Raw genomic sequence first — 20,518 nt, forward strand, 5'->3', positions numbered from 1 at the left:
ACTGGGAAGTCCCAGCCATTCTGGGCAGCTTCCAACATATATAAAAAACATTAAACATTTAAAAAACTGCCTTCAGGTGTCTTTTGAAGGTTGTATAGTTACTTATTTCCTTGGCATGGGGGTCACATAACTCCATCCCCTTCAACATTTCTCTGATTAAAATAGGGACATCCTAAGGAAAAGTGGGACATTCCAGGATCAAATTAGAAACTGGACAGCTTCTGTAAATCTGAGACTATCCCTGGAAAATAGGGTCACTTGGAGGGCCTGGGTCCTATCAAATATGTTGCGGGCTGTGTTGTCCATGGCTGCAGTGGAAGGAGGGAACTGCCTGAAATCAGGTGAACGACTCTTTTTCTCCACTGGTACAAGATGCCTCCACCCAACTTTGGGGGGGTGGAAGAGAAAAATTTGTTGTGCAAGCTTTGTTCATGCAACACAGAATACCACCCATGGCTTAAGAGTCCCTCCTGTAACACCACCTCCAGGGCCAGGTCTGTCTTAAGCATATGCGGCACCGGGGTGCAAAGATCCACCCAGACCCCCCCCCCCATATTGCCCAGTCCCAAGTGTGCAGGAGGGCGCAGCCGGCTGGCTGCCTCAGTGCCTCGCTGGCTTGGTCACCCCCGAACTCGCAGTGCAGAGCCACCCACAGCAGAAGAGCCTGTCGCAGCGCTCTGACCGATGGGTGGGCTCTTCCCTGGACTCAACTCTCGGGCCCCGGACTCTCGGCCTAGTGCCCCTGAGAGCCCGGTGCCCAGGTGCCCTGCACCCCTAGCGCCTATGGGTAAGATGGCCCTGTCCAGGGCCCCTTTGAGTCTGCTCACGGCAAGACATTCTGCTAGAAGAGAGAGGAATGGGATGCTTGCCTGTATTCCTCCAAAGGTTTAGGTATGGAAGAGTATGATGAAAAGTTACATAGGAGGCATGTTGATAGTGTGAAAAATGCCATTTTAAATGACTGCATTAATAATACACAACTGAGTATTCCAACAGAAAAGACCTCAGCAATCATGCCAGGTGCTTCAATAGTGATAATCCTCAGCAGGTTGCCCACTTTTCAGGCAGGGACTTCTCCCCTAGGGTAGCCCCAGAAATAATTGGCCAGGTTCCCATATAGATATAGAAGAAGAAAGAAAATGTCTAACTTCATCATGTTTCATAGATTTTAGGCAGTGGTTTTCTTACCACAGCTTACCATTGATATGTGCCGCCTTACGTGCCGTTTTGAACCTCAACTGGGCTGATTGACAACACAAAGGGGCCTGTTGTCAAACACTGCGTATTCTGAGAGATTTATGTGTGCTTCCTAAACAACCTTTCTGCAGAACAATTAATTCAGAGCCTCAGTATGGAGTTGCAATATATCAGCTGCTTCCATCCTCAACTATCACCTCTCAGAAAGAGCAATTTTGCTCAAAGCACACCACACCAGGCATAGGTCTATCAATTCATTCCTAAAATGAGCAAAAGATTGAATCAAATGCACACTTATTTGTTTCCTCAGAAAAGCGAATGAAAATGTAGAAACAAATGGGAGCAATAAATTAAAATCTTTTCATTTACTCTCTGTTGTGCATTTCTCATAGGGGGGTTCCTGAAAGTGAGAGAAGGCATTGCAATGACATGCCTAGAAATTTTATGCACATTGTTATCCAGGGAACATTTTGGGGGTGTGGGTAGTTTGGTTGAAGATTTTGGAGAGTTCTGAAAGTGATAAGATATGAAAACTGGAGCATAAATCTTGTCACTTGTTTTTGCTCATAAAATGGGGGACTGTCCAAAATGTGGCAAGTCTGATTCTGTAGGTGAGTAGTACAGTAAGCCTGAAACTTACGCAGAGGTTACATTCTGGAGATCACACCTCAAGCCAAAATCACATATAGTCAAAACACATTGGGTTCGGGGGGGGGGGGGGGGTGGATTGCCAAAGTCTTTTTTATCAGAAGCCTTCACCCTTTCCACCTCTTTTTCATTTATTATTATTTTTTCCAAGCACATATAGCTAAATGCAGACAAGTTAAATGTGTGTAAGTTGAGAACTTACTGGACAGAACCTGAATATCCCATGCCATTTGTACGGGACACTCCAAATGTAGGTATTGGAAGATAGGTTGGGTCTCCATTGTATTCAATGTTGAAATAAAATAAATGACAGACAAGTGAAGTAGTAATGAAAGAGAAATGAGACAAATGAGACAACAGTGAATAGAAAATGAAATGAATGGAGCTGTCAGTTAACTAAACAACATAAATAAAGCAAAATGGACATTTTTAAAGTGCACGTTCCCATGAGGCATCCATCAGAGTTTGTTTTAAAGGCTAAAACTATTAATCACCGCTGGGGATTCACCTCTCCTGTCTTGCCCTAGGAAACTTCTCTGCTGCTGCCCCCCTTTCAGCCTCTCTCTGGCTATGTACATACTATATCTTTAAAGCACTTTTTAAGCACATTTCCATCCTTCAAAGAATTCTGGGCACTATAGTTTGTTAAGGGTTGCTGGGAGTTGTATCTCAGTAAAGGGGTAAACTACATTGCCCAGATTTCTTTGAGTTAAAGAATATACTTTGGAAGTGCAGCGTCAGTTCTGAACTTGCTCTTGGTTTGCCTGCTTTTCCCAAAGCATGTTTGGGCTCACATGATGCACATTCCTCCAAATGTGGAAATATTTTGCACACAAAAATACCACATTTGCTGGAGCTGCTCGGGAAGCATGGACGGGGAAAAACTTTTTATTAGCTGGCTTAAGTGTCCTTGTCTTAGTATGTTAGCTAATCCATATGAAAATAAAGTGAGAACCTTTTTGGATATTGTTTTTAGAGATGAAAACTTCATTTCATTTCCAGATTCTCTTTACGTTTTTGAAAGATTGTTATCTGCTGTACCTGTGCCATCAGAATTGCCAGGATAAGCATAAAGCTCCATTGTGTTGCGGTCCTTCATGATCTCATGTGTACCAAAGTAATATTTCAGGTAGAAATTGTATCCCTGGAACTCCTTGAACCTCTTCGGCAGAGAATAATAGTAAACATGTTTTATTAAATAATGATAATAAAAATGTTACAGAGTTGTACTAAATGTGACAGGGATTAAGACTCCATTGTGTTGTTAACTCCTCTCAGGTGTGTGTACATAGACAAGAGCTACTGTGGCTGCTACTAGTAGTCATAAGTACTGTAATGCATGGGAGATAGTTATACCAGCAGAAGTAAGGGAACAGTGCCATATACAACACTGACGTATAACTGGCATTCTACCACCACTGCTATTCACTCCCAAAGAAGAATTTGCACAATGAGGGCTTCTGATCATTATCTGTGATGAGTTTGTTTATATATCTTTAATCTGTAGCAATCTTTCTGCTCTGTGTCACAGAGAGTTATAATTCCACTCAGTTATTCTCAGGGAACGCAAAGAAGTTGTATGGGCTATTTTGTGGTCACCAGAGGCATTTGCTTGCTCGCATGGAATCTATAGCATGAAAGTGAAAACCTCCTGCTCCGAAATGGATTTTTTTTCTCCTTAGCACATTAGCAGCAAGTTAAACCTCCCTCAATTTAGCACCCCTCAAGGCTGTTTCACACTTGTAGTTTACTTACACAGGAACAAAGGGACTTTCAAGTAGATTCTTTTGCACAGTCTTGCGTGAAGATTGCATGTGCATTTATTTCACCAGGTATTCACATTTTGGGCAGTTGTGACTGGCAATGGGTTCTCAATACAGTCATACCTTGGGTTGAAGTAGCTTCAGGATGAGTATTTTCGGGTTGCGCTCCGCGGCAACTGGAAGTAACGGAGCACGTTACTCCCGGGTTTTGCTGCTCTTGCATGCGCAGACACTCAAAATGATGTCACGCGCATGTGCAGAAGTGGCGAATCGTGACCCGTTCAGACGCCGAACGCGCATTGCATTCACTTCAGGATGCGAATGGGGCTCTGGAACGGATACCGTTCGCATCCAGAGGTACTGTAGCACCCTGCTTGTGGTTAACGCTTAGCTGGAATGAAATATTCAACGCAGCAACAGAGAAATTAAAATAATAATTTATTTGTCAGACAAATAAATGTGAGGCACAGTGGTATATGATTACCAAGCTCTGGCCTGGCCTCCTGCCATTATGGCCAGCACTTATATTTCCTTAATCCAGCCCCCTTTGCTTCTCCTCTGGCTGCATCTGTCCAACCAGCCTGGTTGGAATTCCTATTGGCTGATTGGTATGACCAATCACAAAAATACACTCATTTCCTATTGCCTTTTATGGGAGACAAAGAGCTATATTTCCTTCCATTTATAATTGGCAAACAAGTATTAATATATCTTTACATGTGTCTCAACAAGGAATCTTAATTACCAGCTCACCTCTTTGCCCTCCTTGCCCTATTGCCTTCTAAAACAAATGGTTAATCTTAAATTTTTATCTTAAACATATGTCAAGGATCTTGAGTTTCACATCAACATTGAAAGATCTACTTCATATGAAGGTTTCTAAACAAATGTCTGACAACCATATATATCAGAACTGCTCGGATGGCGTCTCATTTCTGGCAGGGGGGCTAGGCTCATCTGCCCCCCTGGTCTCCTACAGCAATATGACTCTATGAAATAAGAATTTAACATTTCTTTCTTTCTAGATCCTTTGCATAATTACATTTAAACCAATATATTTAAGATAATATATTTCATACATTATCATAGGTAACCTTTTAAAAGAATAAAGCTTCTCAAAGTAGAAGGGAAGGAACTCAGTAAAAAACAGCTTTTAAAAGGAACCTCTTCAGTTCACCCCCCCCTTTCACCCTCCTTTCCAGCCTCAAAATAAAATAGGAAATAAAAAGCCTCTTCCTCTGTTCATACTCCAGCTAGTTGTTTTCCATTAGCTCTTCCTCAAACTCTCTCAGTTTAAGAAAGAAACAGTTTTAAAAGACTTCCCAAAAATGCTTTAAAAAGACTTCCCAAAAAGCCTCTCTTTCTGCCAGCTAGATGCTTCTCCATTTGGTCTTGGCCTTTTAACCTTAGAAAGAAGATCTGGCTCAAGTTTAAGGCACATGGTTTTATTTTCCGTAACCTTGCTCTTTAACCTGTAATTCCAGCTTTTATGACTTTGAGAATTGTTTTCTGCTATAAATCAAAGGGGGGGCCCCTTGTCTTAGGAGAATGGCCAAGGTTTTCTCTATAAACAGTTGGCCTTCTTGCCTGGCATGAAACATTTGAAAATCTAAGCCCATTTAATTTAGGAACCTGATCAAATATAAGCCAATATATGCCTTGATTAAAAATGCAGTCTATATTCAGATGCCACATTCCCCCCTTTCAAGCTCAAGGACCTGGCTACAAAGCGTCCTTGATAGCTTGATCTTCCTAAGTTAAAGCTCTGTATAGGGCCATGATATGAGGTAGAGTTTCATTCGAAATCATCTTGCTAATTGTACGTCTAAAACATGAGATGATACATGGCATCATACATAAAACCATTATTACTACCGTCAAGAAAAACAAGCAAGACAATAGTATCCCTTTGAGTCCTGTGACATTAAGTAACCAATTGGTGAGCCATCCCATATCCCATCCTTCCCATGTTTATACTGGGACATGTGCTATATTCTCCATCTTTGTAGCCAACACACGGATTGCCTCACCATTATCAGAAATGTTAAAGCAACAGGCATTCCCTGTCAAGTTCAAGACTCCACATAGACCTCCCTGCTTGGCAAGTACATAATCCATTCCCATTTTCAGCTGCAAAATAGCGGCTCTACTTTCATCCAGCTGTTATGCAATAAGTCTCAAACTCTGGGCCATTGCATTGGTTACAAGTTCCACTACTGCTTGTAATCGAATTATTCTGTTTAGATTATAAATAGGATCCCGTGCCCCTTGTATGAGCTCACCAGGATTCCAGGAGGCAGGATCATAATAGGCTATAATGCGCTCTGGTGGCCAATCATTAGTACCGCTCCAACTTTGGGTACTTCCTCCTGCTATACGAGAAATATCAGCATTCCTTCGTGTTCGCTTAGCTGAACTAGTGGGCAAATCCACATTGGTGGTAATACCCATCCCAGGAAACAAGTCCCACTCCATTTGGAAGGGAGTTTCTTGTATGCCCATTCTCCACATATCCACCACAACCATCGGGTCTGAGGTTTTTTTGGTATGTGGAGTGTATAAGGCGAAATATCAAAAGGGGTATAGAGTTCACAGTGCAGTATGTTAGATTGCCTTTCTCTGTCACAGTTATGTTCCATACCACTTTCCATGCATGAATAAAAGGAGGTGCACAGGGCAAGGTATTCCGAGTTCGATAGGTAGTACCGTGTGCCCAGGTATGACTATTCTTAATATAATCCCAAGTATAGTGACAATGAGAAGAGCCTATCATGGTAGAATCAGCTGCATCTGATGATTTATGTACACAGAATTCCCCTTGTACAGGTATAGTTGAGTTCCATCCGGGGAAATTCTGTACTTCTGTTTGGTGTGGCATTTCGCTTACCATACCAATGGCATTTAATGGTATCAGTAATAAGGGCATACCTCCCTCTGAATCATCTGGCCCAAGAGAGCAAACAAGGCAATTGGTCCTATTTGCCACATTGCCTACCATTTCAGCTAAGCCTTCCCACATATTGTGGTCATGGCTGAATCCATATTTAACAAATTTGGTCAGATTCAAGGACCCTTCCCCTTACCAAGGGATCAGGATTAATAATAAAATCATGTTGATGTCTAGCATATGCATTCCTTCCACAAAAGATTACCTTATTGTGATAGCATAAAACTATTAGTCCCAATATAATTCCCCCAGTGACAGAAATGGGGAACTACCAAGACCAAAACATATATCCCAAGGATCCCCAATGTGTAATATCTCTGATAATTGTTCCACAAGGGGGCAGTCAATCAATTGTATAAGAGAATCTTCCCGCTCACAGTCGCTGGTTCAGACGCTCCTCAAGCTTCAGGCGTGCGCAGGTCAGCCAGCTTCCAAGTTGTGGCTGCAGCAGGCCGGTCGTCTAATGTTGCCCGTGACCTAACCCGTTACCGGTAGGGCTAGATACAGGGGTTTTTAGAAAGAGTCAGTTTTAAAGGATTAGAGGGGTCACCTTTGCACGTCCAACTGCCTTCAGACTTCTTCAAACGAGAGTGATGAATCCAGGGGGTCACCTCAGCTACCTTCACCGCTGTTGGAGTAGAAAGCAAGACGGTGTAAGGTCTACGCCACTTAGGTGCAAGTGGATCACGTTTTCCACTCTTTCACCCATATGCTATGCCAGCCTGGAGCTGATGAATCGGCTTGGCAATGCTGCACGGCGTGTGCTTGAGGGCCCACCTGTTAAGAAAAAAACAACAACAAACAAACAAACACGGGAGAAAGACAAAAACACGGGAGAGAGATTGCACTTATCCCTGTGTCACATGGTCTCCTATTTGTTTGAGGTCAGTTGGAATATCCTGAACAAAGGAGGGCGGCCTCCCATACAGGAGCTCAAAAGGTGACAACTTAAGTCTTTTTGTGGGTGCGCACCGAACACGAAACAGTGTTATGGGTAACACATCTACCCTCCTGAAACTTTAGACACATTAGTGGGCTTCTGGCATGCCCTGCAAATACCTTGCACAAGCGTCTGGCGGTAGGTGGTAAGTCTGGCCAGGTGAATTGCATTGTTTGGATCCCAATTAGGATCTTCCAAGGGAAAGTTGTCTTGGAGATGACGGTCAATATTATAAATATTTCCCACTCTGGCCTGCTCACGCAAATATATCTGTGCCTTTTCAATTATGTCTCTCCTTTCCTCAGTGGTGAAGAGAGTATTACTATTGAAGTCACCAAGTCCATCATAGCCTGAGGTTTTTCTGCGAAAGATGGGGCGTTTTCCAATTCATCAGACTGTAGTTGTGAATGGAATACATTGCAGGGTCGAAGTTCGAGGTGGCCGTGGTCCAGGTTGCCCATTAACCAGCACAGGCTCCTCAAGTGCATCAAATACTCTTCTGAGAGGGGCTACTACGTGACCTTTTTCTTCACTTTGCTCTAGGGGCCTCAAATCATAGGGGATGGTATTTGTCCCAAGGCGTTCTTTTGGCAGCTCTATACGCCTAGCTGTATTGCTTGCTGACCGATTAAGGTCTCCCTGTAACTTCTGTAATAATTCTCTAGGACTTGGATGTACAGGGGTTTGGGGTAGGCAATCAGTTGTTCCACTAAAGGAGACTGTAGATGGAGTTCTACTGGGACTCACAGATGGAATAACCACTTCTGCTTGGGCTTCATTATAGGACTCCAATGCCTCCTGAAGATATTTATCATAATCTATCAAGGAATCAAGTTCTATGACTCCACCCCCATTATTCATTCCACTTTCTTGCCTTGGGGTTACAACTGGTGGAGGGTTTGAATTTGTTTGGCAAGATTCCTTTCCTAGCTTTGGCTTTTACAGCCAATAATTTGCATCGTTGGACTTTGCATTCCCTTATCCATGGAGGATTTTTATTTAATGTGCTCAGCCAGGAATCTATATATGAAAATTGTTCTGGGCACCCTCCAGTTTCTTTGGTGATGTTAGACCAAAGTTTGCTTACTAAATTTATATCAAAGGTTCCTTGAAATGGCCATTCAGTATTTTGTTTTGGCCATTCTAGTTCACATAACGTTCTCAAGCGCTCTGGCGTCCTTTTGACTCCATATGCCCCTGAGAAGGCTTTCTTAAAATTATTTCACATACATTCAAGAGGTGTATTTCCCCCCTTTGAACCCCCAACTCCCATTGTATGGCCCTGTGAAGTATCCACTCAGTCACTCACACACACACCTTACTGGGAAACGAAGTAGCACTCACTCCACACTTAGGTCAGCTACACATTGTACTTTCTCACACATGCAATGCGCAAGATACTTCACCCACACTCTACCTCCCAATCTTCCCTTTTGCCCTACACCAGATCACCATCTGATGTACCCAGCCACCTAGCGTACTCAGTTCCCCTTTACTGAGACGCAGAAGTTTGATCAGGACTTCTCTTCCTCCCAATTAATTGGAGGGCCAAAACCCTTTAGTGCACTTACCCTTAGCTGGTTCCGTTTCCCCCCGGTCCGTCGCCGTCGGTGGGCAGGGTATCAGACAGACGAGACTGCTGCGTTCCCCTGGAAAAAAATTTTCCATTGCGCGCTGAGTAGGCAGTGAGTGATCCTCTGTCTTGTACCCTGCTCAGTAGGCGAAGGGGCTGCGTTCCAGCAGACCACTTATCCGAGTCACAGGGCACCATAAAATGTAGCACCCTGCTTGTGGTTAACGCTTAGCTGGAATGAAATATTCAACGCAGCAACAGAGAAATTAAAATAATAATTTATTTGTCAGACAAATAAATGTGAGGCACAGTGGTATATGATTACCAAGCTCTGGCCTGGCCTCCTGCCATTATGGCCAGCACTTATATTTCCTTAATCCAGCCCCCTTTGCTTCTCCTCTGGCTGCATCTGTCCAACCAGCCTGGTTGGAATTCCTATTGGCTGATTGGTATGACCAATCACAAAAATACACTCATTTCCTATTGCCTTTTATGGGAGACAAAGAGCTATATTTCCTTCCATTTATAATTGGCAAACAAGTATTAATATATCTTTACATGTGTCTCAACAAGGAATCTTAATTACCAGCTCACCTCTTTGCCCTCCTTGCCCTATTGCCTTCTAAAACAAATGGTTAATCTTAAATTTTTATCTTAAACATATGTCAAGGATCTTGAGTTTCACATCAACATTGAAAGATCTACTTCATATGAAGGTTTCTAAACAAATGTCTGACAACCATATATATCAGAACTGCTCGGATGGCGTCTCATTTCTGGCAGGGGGGCTAGGCTCATCTGCCCCCCTGGTCTCCTACAGCAATATGACTCTATGAAATAAGAATTTAACATTTCTTTCTTTCTAGATCCTTTGCATAATTACATTTAAACCAATATATTTAAGATAATATATTTCATACATTATCATAGGTAACCTTTTAAAAGAATAAAGCTTCTCAAAGTAGAAGGGAAGGAACTCAGTAAAAAACAGCTTTTAAAAGGAACCTCTTCAGTTCACCCCCCCCTTTCACCCTCCTTTCCAGCCTCAAAATAAAATAGGAAATAAAAAGCCTCTTCCTCTGTTCATACTCCAGCTAGTTGTTTTCCATTAGCTCTTCCTCAAACTCTCTCAGTTTAAGAAAGAAACAGTTTTAAAAGACTTCCCAAAAATGCTTTAAAAAGACTTCCCAAAAAGCCTCTCTTTCTGCCAGCTAGATGCTTCTCCATTTGGTCTTGGCCTTTTAACCTTAGAAAGAAGATCTGGCTCAAGTTTAAGGCACATGGTTTTATTTTCCGTAACCTTGCTCTTTAACCTGTAATTCCAGCTTTTATGACTTTGAGAATTGTTTTCTGCTATAAATCAAAGGGGGGGCCCCTTGTCTTAGGAGAATGGCCAAGGTTTTCTCTATAAACAGTTGGCCTTCTTGCCTGGCATGAAACATTTGAAAATCTAAGCCCATTTAATTTAGGAACCTGATCAAATATAAGCCAATATATGCCTTGATTAAAAATGCAGTCTATATTCAGATGCCACAGTACCACTGTATGTGTTGGGAAAAGGGAAACTATGGTATATTGATCTTCACAGATTATTAGCCCCATGTCAAGGGGGAAAGTGTGTAGAAAGGGGGTGATAGTGTAGGGCAGGGCAACCCAAAGGTTGTTGACTCCCCCACCGCGAAAAAAAGTCTTGTACTTGCTTTTTATACAGCACAAAGCGCCAACTTTCAGAAATTCCCCCAGGACGTCAATTCCGCCTTTGAAATCCCACTAATGTCAAGGAAAATCCGGGTGTATAGGGCCACATAACCCATGCTGCATGACTCCCCATTAGTATGTGTGCTTACGATAGGGAATCTTCAAGCCTAGACTTCTATGTCTGAAATTTTCCTCAGATCATGGAATCTTGATCACTGAGGGCTCCAGGATCCAGGGAACCTTCCAGTCAGGACAGCGGGAGTAGGCCCCACAGCTCTTCCTTCCTGCATACATAAAAAATGGATGCTGTCATGCAGTAGGCAGGGATGGCTGGGGATGGAAGGAGCCATGAGGGGAGCTGGCGGGCATTGAGTGAGGTATAAAGGGTGGGAGTCTGACACGGGGGTGAGGGTTGGTGGTAGGCGGGCTTGGAAAACAATGCGAGGGTGGCAAACCCTGGTTCTATTTATTTTGCCACTTTGCACTGGTAATGTATGAAGGGGGCTGAAGTAAAATATCTTTTATAAAACGTGCTGCAGTGTTTTTTTCTTTCCCAAAGAAAGCTGTTTTAGTTTTGTCATCCAGAGTCCTAGATCATAAACACTGCCACTTGAGGTCAATGGGTGAATCTAGAAAGCGGATTTGAAAGCGCCATACCTTGAAGAATGACCTTTCGATTAAGGATTAAGTTGCTCTTTCCTGGGAATTGTAAATAAATGAAAGACTGATTATGAAATTGTCACTTTATACTACGCAAAAAGGATTATTGTACAGGGGAGTGATTCATGTCTTATTAAAAGGTACCTTTGTTGTTAGGGGGAAAAAAGGTGAGTTTGCTTACGCAGTTGTTTAAGTCAGTGACAGGTTTCTAAAGTTGCTTCTTTGAAAGCCTGAGGCTTTTTCAAAGCCATTTAAAAAATCTTTCAGAAAATTCAACTTACCAATGAGAGGACAGTGTGAATTTGCTGAAGAAACCGAAAGATGTTTTGTAATGCAGTTCATTTATAGTAACGTATGTGAACCTGGTAAAAGATGTTTTGTGGGAGAACGGAACAATATTTTTACCTGCCTTTTAAGGGGAAAAATAAGATCCACTCCCTCTACATTTCCCATTAGAAAGTCGAATTCATATTTTGCTACACCTTTTGATGTAGGGAATGACAAGGGGAAAATGTAATTCAATTTGCATATAATGCAAACCATGTAATCCACACATTCTAAAACTATATGCAAACTGAAAAACAGCTATCCTTCAGGATTAATATTTCTCTAAATTTGGTTCTCCAACCAAACACCATGTGTGCAGGAATGCAGACATAAGGAAAAAGTGTCCGTGATGGCGGGTGCCAATTTGTTTTTGTTTTTTTATAAAACATTTATTAAAAGTTTTAGACATTTATAGTCACCACACACATATAAAACCATCACCATAATGCAATAAACAAAGAAAAACACAAAAGAATAAAAAGAATAACGCATAATACAAGAAACATACAACAATAAAATCAGGAGGATCATAACCATATTTTCTTTGCTTTTGGACTTCCTCGCATCTCTCGTTCCTGCGTTCCCAATTTCTAGAGTTATAAACAGCAAATTATCACCTTGTTTCAAATCTTGTTTTGTGATTTTCCAATATTATGTCTCTCACTTTAACTATTTTTACCATAAGCTTAAATACTTAATTTGAACTGGTAAACAATGGTTTTAAATGCAACCGTTTCTTATGTTTTAAATGGTAATTGTTTTTAGAATGTTTCCTGTTTCCTCCTCACCCACCCACTTCTTTGCTGATACTTGCAGGGCCGGCCCTGTTATTAGGCAACTGTGTCAGATGGCAGATGCTGGAAGACAGTGAGCAGCCACAAGTTCTTGGAGGAGAAAGAGGTCTATGGCATGCCACCTGACCTGTGCCCCTTAAGCTACCCAGGTGCCCCCCAGATGTGGGGGAGGATGCTGCCCCATCACCAGACTTGAAGGAAGAGTCAATTGTCAGAGTGACCAGCTTTTGTATATGGAAAGGGAAAGGCATCAAAATGTCTTGGGCCAGCTGGGGACACTTGGGTGGACCCCAGAGGAAAGAGCTAGATCCGGGGCCCCTTAAAAAACCCTGAGAACAAGGTCCAGCGCAAAGCTAGTATCTATTGAGCCAAGTATTGAGTACAGCTAAACCAAATGAAAACAGAAACGGCTGAAGGGAAAACCACAAATCTTTCTCCTTGCTTTCCCTGCAGTTGGCACAGAAGAAAACTGGGCAGACAGGTTTTTGTTTCTTTTCTAGTTGATTAGCAATTCTATATACACTTACTTGTCATGTCCCCAAACCCACAGACAGGTTTTCATCTTTTTCTGGCAGAGTTAATGTGTGCCTGTGAAAGCACCACAACTGGCAGAAATTCTGCGGAGCTTGCCTGTCATACAGTTGTTAAAGGTGAACTAGCCCTCCCTATGCCCTCGCATTCCACCCATCCCCATTTGTGTGCTGTTTGCAGATGGTTATCTGCCCCTTTCTTTCATCTTCTCACCCTAATCTTCCCACTTTGAAATGATGCACAGCAGCAGCTGTGAAGTGGTCTCCTCCAGGAATTTTCATGTGCATTGTGGAGCTTCTGCTTGGATGACCCGTAAGCCTTTAGAAATAATAGACTTGATGCTTGGACCAAGCAAATGCAAACTTCTATGTAAGAGTAGCCCCAGCTGGTTGCTGTGCTTGTGTATAAAACCCACACCCTCCAAGGGTCCGGATTTTCCAAGTGTCCACTCAACGTTTTATGTCTACATATATTAAATGATTTTTAAAGATCTGTCAGTATAAGATGTTGGCTCAAGCTCCATGAACTGGAAAAACTGAAAGCTAAGGCCGTCCTGTATTGCAGTACCGCCAAAGATTGTGCTTGCTTACACCTTACTCTCCATGCACCCACATATTTGGGGGCTGAATCCAGATGTGTAGGAATAAATGCTGTTGGTGGTGGTGGTGATTTTATTATTTGCACCCCACCCATCTGACTGGGTTGCCCCAGCCACTCTGGGCAGCTTCCAGCATATATAAAAACATAACAAAACATTACACATTAAAAGGCTTCCCTATACAGGACTGTCTTCAGATGTCTTCTAAAGTTACTCATCTCATCTGATCAGAAAGATGCCCCGCCATGTCCTTATCCTGCATTGCCTTATGCTTTCATTACTTCCTTGTGGCTTCCTGTTTTGCAGACACTCGGCCAAGGAGGACAAATGACTGATAGTTTAATTCTTTACTGGCAAAAGTGCACACTTACAGCAGCTCCTGTGGTGCACAGAATACATTCACACACAAGTGACGAACAGCTACATAGCTAGCATTCAGTTTCCCAGGTTCGTGCCTGGTGGAGCAGTTGACGCTACAGTGGGACCACACAGACACACACACACACACACACACCGGGCTTATGTACCCTTGTCTGATGAAGTGCATACACACAATCTGAGACTTCTCCCACACGGAAGTTGTTCCAGTGCTTGTCTCTTCAAGCTTCTCCTGGTTCTAGGACACAGTGGGTCAGGAGATAGCAGGGATTCACCCCGCCCACCCCTTGCGTGAACTGCCTCTTCCTCCACCTCTAGCATGTCCTGCGCAACCTCCTCTGTCTCCAGCTGCTCGGACTCTTCCCTTCCTTCAGCCTTGGCTCCTGCCTCATGGGTGACACAAAACCCTGTAAGTCACTGGTCCCCTTTCCTGGGCCAGTCTCTGCCCCCCCCCCCCCGCCTCTGCTATACATACATCAGTCCCTGACACTACCAGCTCCATTACAGGCAAGCAACTTTGTGTGTGTGTGTGTGTGTGTGTGTGTGTGTGTGTAGACAACAAATCTATCAATATCAATCAATGCAAAAAAGGATCTTTATAAACCTTAAACATAATATCTTTATCTCTCCAGGGGAAAAAATCATGTTTCAAATGTTTAGTTATGATATGCACCGAATGACAAAGTTTTGAAATAAAATAATAATGTAAATTAAGAGCAAGAGGAAAAGAAAATGACAAGAAACAGAAATATGATTCCAAGAGAGAGTAACAATCTAGTGCTTGCCATCAGGGAAAAAATAATAATGTGAGGTCTACAGGGGCAACTCTGAAAAGCTGTTCACACTAAATAAATGAATAGACAGGAGAGTAGATATAATGAAACAACACTTCATGAAATAATGAGATGGCTTCTCAAAGGTAGACATTTTTCATCCGAGTGAGGGTCATCTGTTTCCTCTTTGTGCTCATTAAGAATTGCTGTAACATTCTGGTTGCATTCTCCTAACAGTCTTTCTCCGCAGACATCTGTATAGTATCAAATACGAAGCTCTTTATCACTGAATTTATTGAAGGTTTTGATTAAAAGGAACAGATAAGATAATCATTTGGTTAGACCCGGAGATGGGCGCTTTTATTAGACTGAAGGCTCATCCAGATTTCCTTTTGTGCCGCATTTCAAGGTGTGTGGGGGGTTTTGCGGGGAAAACACTAGGCATGATGAGAATAGAGAGCAGAGACACAACAGCAAGCTCCTATCCTACAGCTCACACCCATCTGTATTCTCCATCCAGGGAAGCAAAAGGCATTATCAGAATTCAAGCCTGGCAACAGCAACTAAGGAGGACATTGGACGAGGGCTGGTTAGGGGTGTGACCTGGTAGGAAGAGAGGTGTGGCTGTGGAGGGAATTTTATATAGGGAGAGTCTCAAGGGCAAGAGCCCCCCCGGCCTGCAATACCCCACCCCTTAGTTAGACAAAAGTTCATCTAAGCATACCCTCCAACATTTCACACACACAAAGGAACTTTTTCTTCACATCTTTCTCTCAGTGCAAGTATATACAAATCTTCTCAGAAGTAAGTCCCATTGAAATTACACTTGGCAGGTAATACTTTGGTTGCAAATATATATTCACCTGCCAGGGACTCAGCTACATGTAACTGGATGGGACTTCCTTCTGAGTAGACACGTTTCAGATTTTGCCTGAGTGCCCCCCACCCCAAAGCAAAACTTCAGCCTCTTCTCTAACTTCTTTATACTCCATATTTATGGTGGCAACAGCTGTCCTGCATGGAGTCTGTGAAGCAGGCATGTATTAAACTGACCATGTTTTATTTATTCATGAGATTTATTAGTAATTTACCTATCTGTTGCCAAGGCATTCAAGGTGACATGCATAGGATAGCGAAATTGTAAGACGTTTTATGAAGCCCACAGTGAGGCAGAAGTGCTGCCACAAAATCGTTAATCAACATTAACCTAAAACCATAAAACTGTAGCACCAGGAGATTGCAATAATAAATTAAAAGATGGGAGTGGTCTGTGAGCTTGCAGTGCAGTCATCTGGCTGAAGGTCTTTGTCTGACCAGTGCCTGGATAAGAGGAGAACCTGAGGTAAATGTTATACTAAACACATATTTATGTGGTTGGATAGTGTTCTCGAAGCTACAAACATGAGCCTGACCAAACTGCGGGAGGCAGTGGAAGACAGGAGTGCCTGGCGTGCTCTGGTCCATGGGGTCACAAAGAGTCGGACACGACTAAACGACTAAACAACAACAACAAACACATATTGTGTTTGTTTGTTTTTCAAAAACACATGTTTTGCCTCTCTTCTGAAAACAAATTATTATTTGGTTTTTCTCCCAGTCTTGACATCTACTCCGAGCTTAATGACATATCATTTTCATATAGGTTTTCCAGAGATGTGCACATTACTTAAAGTTTAGATGATAAAGCCTTATACACGTGCCTCTGTTGTGACTAGGAGCACTGCAATATTTACCATATTATCACCTGCAAGTTGATATGTGAAACAGCTTGTACAGATCAGCTATCACCTTCTTATCAAATGAATGCAGTAATTCTCAATGGAGGTAAGCTTATCATGTGATAAGCCTATCACCTGGCAACTATCGTATCAACTCATGGTCTAAATTGGGCTTTTAACATAACCCTCAAAAGCCTCATTGACTCACATGGAATAAGAAGACAATTTATCCACACTGAACATTGTGCGTAAATTGTGCACCATTGCCATTCTAAGGGAATGAAGGAGGTGTTCATGGTGAGTTCTGGCACCTCTTTTTCTAGAAAAAAAAGCACTGACTGCATTATATTGGCTATGTGCCTGTATGAATAATAACCACACACTAAAATGCCATCTGAGAGAAAGAGAGAGAGAGAGACAGAGAGAGAGAGAGACGCCCCCCCATCTAAAACATAAAAAATGTGTTTATTTTTTTGAGCTAATGGAAACAAAACACATACTGTGCTTTGGTAGGATAACAACTTTACATTGGATCCCGACCCCCATCATATTATATATGGATTGGAAAACCCCAAATTTAGCAGTTGTGGAGTACAGACTGCAACTCAGATGAAGAGGGCATTGTGTGAACACTGTAAAAAATAAAGACACAAACAGCTTCAAATCCGCATCAAACTCTGGTGTGGATGGGCCTGCTATGCAGGAGGAGCACTTTCCCAACAAACACCTTGTCTGGAAGCACCTTAAGCCAAGGCTTACGAGTACACCTGTGTTGCTGTTGTTTCCATATGCTACTTAATCACCCCAGCGGAGGCAATTTCACAAATGGCTACATTTTCAGTTAAGTAAACTGCAGAGAGCTGTGGGCAGTAATTCTTTAGCACTATTAAGAAATCTGCTGCGCCCCACAATGTTTAAGCCACTCTTGCAAAGAAAGTGTGATTGGTTAAGCTTCAGTTGAGTTGCTTTGTGTGAACAGACAGCATAGATGGAAACTCAATACATTGCTGAAAATAGCAATGGCATCTGGACGAAAGACCAAATGTTTTCTTCCAACATAGTTGAATAAATCTAACAGAGCTCAGGCAACCGGATGCATAGAAGGATGTGATGCCATTAATAGCCTTGAAGAGTAACCATTTTGGCAGGTGCAGCTCATCACAATGCTGTGGTAGTAAGGAAAGCTTTTCTGCCCCCCCCCCCCATTAAAAGTTCCAGGAGACTTATCCTGCTTCCCATTTCACCACTCTGTTCACTGCTGAGCAGTTATTGGACCAAATATAGCATTTACAATAGACAAGTATCTGGTTAGATTTATGAAAGATAATAGCTAGTCTTGGAATGACAACTGTGGAGCTTCATTTTAGCAAGGGTCAAATCTCAATCAAAGGCTTTTGATTGTGTTAAAATAAGTTATAATGAACCCCAGTAGGACAAAGTCAAGTGTCTTCAAAATGGAGGCATTCTGCTTCACATTCAGCAAGATGTTTAGGCTGCAGCAAACACTGGGAATCACTGGGAATCTTAGAATCAAATAGTTCACACTTCACAAAGACAATGAGTTAGCAACTTGTCTGCCAAACACCTGTATTGTGTGAAGCAGAGTCCCGGGGCTTCTGTGATGGCAGTTTATCCTCCCCCATTAATAATGGAAGTCTGAATTTTCTCACAATGACCATTTCAGCTAGTATATCAGGCAACAGTAGGAACTGGGGAGGGGGATTGGGGAGAACAGCTTGTATACTCACTCAGGAATTTGCCAAATGAAATATGAATAGTTAATCAAGAGGAAAATTATTTTCTCCTTTGTATTCTATCTATCATTGTCTGACATTTAGTGATGCAGCCGTGCATTCCTGAAGGTGACAGCAACAGTCTCAGAGCAAAATATTAACTCTCGCTAGTAAATTGTCTTATTATAGCAGCTAATTGCTAACCCGTGTCTTACTGTGTATATTCCAAGTGGAGTCATGAATGTAGAAGAAATCCCTGTCTTATATTACCAGTTTTTAGTTGGGAAGAAGTTACCAATACTACTAATTTATTTACGCTCTTTGACCACCATCCTCAGAGTAGTTTACAACATAAGATAAAAAGACATGCAATATAAACTACAAAACCAATGATACTACAAAACCAATGATAGTTAAATCACCAACAGCAGTGAGAGAAAAACATGTAAAATGGATAATCAACAAATTGGATATGAGAACAGAGTTATATCCCCTTAACTAAAGATAAAGGTAAAGGACCCCTGGACGGTTAAGTCCAGTTGAATTTGATGGTAGAGTGCAGCGCTCATCTCCACTCTCAGGCCAAGGGAGCTGGTGTTTCTCTGCGGACAGCTTTTCTGGGTCATGTGGCCAATATGACTAAACTGCTTCTGGCGCAACGGAACACTGTGACAGAAGCCAGAGTGCACAGAAACACCATTTACCTTCCCACCACAGTGGTACCTATTTATCTACTTGCACTGGTATGCTTTCAAACTGCTAGGCTGTGTGCTTCAGCAGCAAAAGCCCTCTATAGTACAGTGGTACCTTGGGTTACATACGCTTCAGGTTACAGACTCCACTAACCCGAAATAGTACCTTAGGTTAAGAACTTTGCTTCAGGATGAGAACAGAAATCGCGGTGCGGCGGCACAGCAGCAGTGGGAGGCGGCAGCAGTGGGAGGCCCCATTAGCTAAAGTGGTACCTCAGGTTAAGAACAGTTTCATGTTAAGAACGGACCTCCAGAACGAATTAAGTTCTTAACCCGAGGTACCACTGTACCATATATAAAGTACAACCACACTATCTAAAACTGAGCGCACTTGTTAAGGACTTCTGTAAATGACTTACATATGTTTTGTTTGTTTTTTTAATAATATTTTATTATGATTTTTTCAAAAAATTAACAACCAACGAAAGTCAACAAAAATCACAAAAACAGATCACAAACATCAAAAATCCAAACAGAAAAACAGAAAAAAGGAAAAATACAAAAGAAAAAATTTAGCATAAAAAAAAACACTCTTTCATATTGGTAACTTTCAAAACCTTATTCTCTTTACTTCCACCTGCCTTCCCTTCTTTTAATCCACTTTAAAAATTAGTTCAGCAAGATCATTCATTATTTATTTTAAACCTTTATCCCTCCCTTTATAGTCTTGTTTATCTTAATCGCTAGAAACCCCTTCATTTCATTTTCAGAGCCCTCAGCATTCATAAATTTTACAGTATTTTTGTAGATAAACTTTAAACTTCTTCCAGTCCTCTTCCACCTGCTCCTCTCCTTGATCTCGGATTCTGCCGGTCATTTCTGCCAGTTCCATATAGTCTATTACTTGCATCTGCCATTCTTCCAAGGTGGGTAGGTCTTGCGTCTTCCAATGCTTTGCAATAAGTATTCTTGCTGCTGCTGTAGCATACATGAAGAAGGTTCTATCCTTCTTTGGCACCAATTGGCCGATTATGCCCAGGAGAAAGGCCTCTGGTTTCTTCAGAAAAGTATACTTAAATACCTTTTTCAGTTCATTATAGATCATTTCCCAGAACGCCTTAATCCTTGGGCACGTCCACCAAAGGTGAAAGAATGTTCCTTCAGTTTCTTTACATTTCCAACACTTGTTATCAGGCAAATGATAAATTTTTGCAAGCTTGACTGGTGTCATGTACCACCTATAAATCATATTCATAATATTTTCTCTTAAGGCATTACATGCCGTAAATTTCATACCGGTGGTCCACAACCGTTCCCAGTCAGCAAACATAATATTATGGCCAATATCTTGTGCCCATTTTACATATGGCATGGGTTAATGCCTGGCGTGCTCTGGTCCATGGGGTCATGAAGAGTCGGACACGACTAAATGACTAAACAACAACAAAATGCTGGAAGAGATTTCTGAAGACTTTGTGGAAAGCTAGTGGAAACAGTTCACTTTTTATTTTAAAATATTTAAACAATATTACTGCTTGCGAATTCCCG

General features: G+C 42.0%; 1 long non-coding RNA gene across 1 annotated transcript; it reads right to left on the reverse strand.

The window, feature by feature from the left end:
• Nucleotides 1-4,242: 4,242 nt before the first annotated feature.
• Nucleotides 4,243-10,598, reverse strand: LOC144327239 (uncharacterized). Its single transcript, XR_013392184.1, has 2 exons — nucleotides 9,067-10,598; nucleotides 4,243-7,332 (listed from the first exon to the last, which is right to left on the reverse strand). It is a non-coding gene; the product is annotated as an uncharacterized LOC144327239 (long non-coding RNA).
• Between the last annotated feature and the right edge of the window lie 9,920 nt (nucleotides 10,599-20,518).

This window comes from Podarcis muralis, chromosome 3 (assembly GCF_964188315.1).
Source record: "Podarcis muralis chromosome 3, rPodMur119.hap1.1, whole genome shotgun sequence".
Classification (NCBI taxonomy): Eukaryota; Metazoa; Chordata; class Lepidosauria; order Squamata; family Lacertidae; genus Podarcis; species Podarcis muralis.